We start from the raw sequence: 4164 nt of genomic DNA on the forward strand, positions 1-4164 counted from the left end.
TTAGTTTTTGACTGCACTTCACATGCACTGGGTTCCTTCTGGACACTTGAGCTGGAATGGTCCTTGTTCACAATTAAAAGGACAGTTAAGTAGATAAAATATTTTTACCTAAAAGATGTATTTCAAAAGCAGTTGAGTTATCTGCACAAAACAGAACGAGTTGTAGAAGGAAATATTGGCCATACTGGCTGCCTTTGCTGGTAAAGTCGGTGGCATTGATTTACTGAAAATAAAACAAAACTAGAAAGGAAGATTTTTATTGCTATTATCCTACTTCCCTCTTCTCATTTACATAATAATTGTCTAGATATCTATCACATGAGAAAAGGCGATATTGCGATAGGACTGTGCTTCATGAAGGATTTAAATATCACTCCAAAGACACAACTGGCTAATTAGAATAATGATTTGAACAATCAGCGTTGAAAGTTATGGTATAATTTTTGTAATTATTAAGAATTGTAGTTCACTATTAAATTACAAAGCATTCTAGATGTGCCTTACCTTTTTGAAAATTCACTTGAAAAATGTTTATTAAACTATAAAAAGATAAAGCTACAACCCTTGGGACTGTTTGACAAGATTTTTGTTTTTATTAGATGGAACCTGTCAAGTAATTTAGCTTCCAGAACTGTTTTCTGGGTTTCTTTAATGGTTCAGTAATAGGGAACCTGTACATAATGTTATACGTGTTAATGTTATGTAACAAAATTAATATAAATGTTTAAGGGTTCACCGATATATTGATTGGCTATCCGATCAGCACCAATAAAAGGAGAAATTACATTATTGGCTATTGGCTTTTTTTGTTCATTGTAGCCAATATTTACAGCTGCCTGGCCAGAGCACCCTGGGGAGCACAGTCCAGTCCCCATGCCCCAACGCTGGCACAAGCCTGCAGCAGTCGCAGTTCCCAGCAAGTAGTGGGAGAGAGATGGGGTGCCAGGGTGTGGTCACAAAGTGCCACACTCAGCAACAAAGAGACCATTACTGGTCTCTGCTGCTGTTGCTGCTGCCACTGCCACAGCAATACCGTGCATGCGTGCAGAGGGGGCTGAACACCGGAGCTGCCATGGAGACGTTGGGCTGCACACAGATGGGGTAAGGCACTGCACGAGGGACATTCTGCTCTGCCAGGTACCGGGAGCCTTTGCAAAAGTGGCTTTTCCCCTGCGGCCATGGGAGCTTGGCTGCACAGGGCCCACCGGTGCTGAGGTGGTGGCGTGCTCTGGGGCTCCCAACATGCCCAGTGCCACAGTCCACATGAGGGTCTGCCCTGCCCACCAGCACGGCAGCATGGGCTGCACAGGGAGCAGGGCTGCAGATATGAGCTATGGGCAAGGGACATGCATGGGAATAAGGCGGTCACCACCTTCCTCATAAAGGGCCAGAGCAGACGGGGGGGGGTGTGTATTATAAATGCAAAAACAAACAAAAAAGGTTTATTTATGTCAGTAGTTTAAAATGCCTGGTATTATTACTAAATATCGGTTATCAGATTGGCCCATATGAATGGTTAATCATCAGCTATTGATATTGGCCAAGAAAATCTATATCAGTGCACCTCTATAAATGTTTATGTTTTGCTTAACTTAAAGCAGTTATGTTTCACCAGAACATTACTCTGTGTAGAATTTCCCTTGCATATGTTTTAGTTCTCTTGCTTCTTTTTTCTTTTTTTATAAAGTGTTTATAACTAGGATTTAGTCAAACAACTAGCCTAGAAAGTACATTTTAAGTAAAAAGGATTTTAAAATATTAGTGATCACACCATACTTGTGTTCTTACAATAGTCAGCAATAGCCTAATTAGCAGTTTATATCAATATGTAGATGAGATGTAGAAAGGTATTCAAATTATTGTGCATGGACTCTTCACCTTATTCAATCCATATAAGGAGAACTTTTTTATGGAGGTTTCCATTGCTGTGAGACCATAAATGTGAGAATTTGAGCCACTTGTAGTCAAGGTTTTCACTCACCTGTCCTGACATTTGACTTTTTCCTCCATATCCATGTGGCTGCAAGGGCAAGACATTTCCATTCATAATAGCTGTCTGCTGTTCAGGAAATACAAGCAAGTCATATATTCTCCTCAGAGATAACAAGGTTGACATTTGGGATGCTTCTGGAACTGATACAAGGGCCAAAAGATTTATACACTTTTCCAAATCTGTCTCTCCCACATAGCAATAATATATACAGCTATCAATATTCTCCATCATTCTTCTTTTATCAAATTAGTAGTTCTTGGGTGCATCTACACGTGAAATTAATGCTCTGGAGCTGTTTGAGCTGAAGTAAACTGCTCCCAGGCTCAGCATCTACACGTGTGCTGTGGCAGAGCAAACCCAGGCTGGCATGGAAGACAGTTGTTATGTCCATGACATTTAACAAAGATTCTTCTAACGAATAATATAACAATATCCCCTATCCTGTGGGATAAAAAAGGCATGTGTTCATGGAATGAAGGACTGCGTCATAATATATATGCAAAAGTGGGCTGAATAAGATTGTGCAATAATAATTTTTATTTCTGTATTCCCTAACTTTTGAGCGATCGACTTTACAAACAACCATAATAATGAATTTTTAACATGCCTGTATGCAACTTCCTATGTTTAAAAAAACAAACAAAAAACTAGACATTTTGGCACAATATAAATACATGGGTCATTTGGGTTTACAACCTTTAAATACACTGCACAGATGCTTGCTACTTGAGATAACAGAGGAAGTGACAGCAGTTTCAGGTGGCTGTTTTCTCTCTGGTTGTCATTCTCTATAGGAACCAGCACTAGAAGAGAATGAAATACTTTGCCAGGGGTATTCACAGACATGTTCTGATAGCAGAGCACTGGTGAGACTCAGGAATATTGGATTTCTTTCCAAGATCTGAAAGGATATCCTTCTGGGTAAATTCTTCTGTCTGTGCCTGACTCATTTTGGCCCATTCCCTCTCATTTATCCTGGTCCCAGTCCTGTCTCTGTCTCATTTCTAGTTCCTTGTCCTGGTTCAGTTCTATTTACAGAGATCCTGTCTCCATGTCTCTGGCTTATCATCACAGTCCAAATCTCTTCGTATAACCATGACTCAAAGGCAACCCCTGCCCAATTTCCAGTCCCTTCCTCCAGGCACATAGACACTAGAGCATTTCAAAGAAAAGATCACCAGAATGTTTTTACTGCACATTAGAAATACACGCAGTTTTGATGTAAAGATTTTAAATATGTTTTCCAATGGTAAATCCCTCAAAAAACGCACACAAAACAGACAAATAATGCTACCCCCTCCCACCAAAAAAAAAATTCCAGTCTGAATTTGTGGGTTGCTGCTTGTAGCCGTGTTGGTCTAAAGACATAGGCAGACAAGGTTCTTTGGGTAGATATGATGGCTTTCATTAGATGTGATATCTTTTATTAGTCAGAATTTGTGGAGCTCTGTCTTACAGCTACTGCCTTTGCTAGTTTAAAAACCCTGTACCCCAAGAAATCTTTTGCTATCTCATCATCACCATCATCGGCAATCCCTCACAGTTAAGGATAATTGTCTTCCATGATTGTCTTAGCTGTGTGCCCACGACCCCAGGGGGAGGGGAGTTCAGGATGAGTGGTTGCTCCTCAAGGGAGCAATCCTCAATGCACAAGCAAATTCTATTCCATCTCGGAGGAAAGGCAGCAAGAGGCCACAGCAGCCCCCCTGGCTCTCCAGGGACCTAGCAGACCTCTTGACACTAAAAAGAAAGGCCTACAAAGGATGGATGATGGGATTCACTTCCAAGGAGGAATATTCTGTACTGGTTTGGTCCTACAGGGAGCAAATCAGGAAAGCCAAGACAGCAACTGAACTCCAACTAGCTTCAAGCATCAAGGACAATAAAAAGTCCTTTTTCAGATATGTGAGGACCTGGAGGATAAGCAAGGGCAACATTGGACCCCTGCCGAACCAGATGGGACAGCTGACAACTGATGCTCAGGAAAAAGCCAACCTATTAAATGGGTACTTTTAAGAGAGGCTGGATACCTTCAAGTCAGCTGGCCCTGACAATCTACACCTATAATGGCGAGCATTATAGCCCAGCCTCTGGCACGGATCTTTGAAAACTCCTGGCGATCTGGTGTAGTGCCCAAAGACTGGAAGAAGGCCAATGTGGTGCCTATCTTC

This window comes from Gavialis gangeticus, unplaced genomic scaffold (assembly GCF_001723915.1).
Source record: "Gavialis gangeticus isolate Ggan-Ray unplaced genomic scaffold, GavGan_comp1, whole genome shotgun sequence".
Taxonomy (NCBI): domain Eukaryota; kingdom Metazoa; phylum Chordata; order Crocodylia; family Gavialidae; genus Gavialis; species Gavialis gangeticus.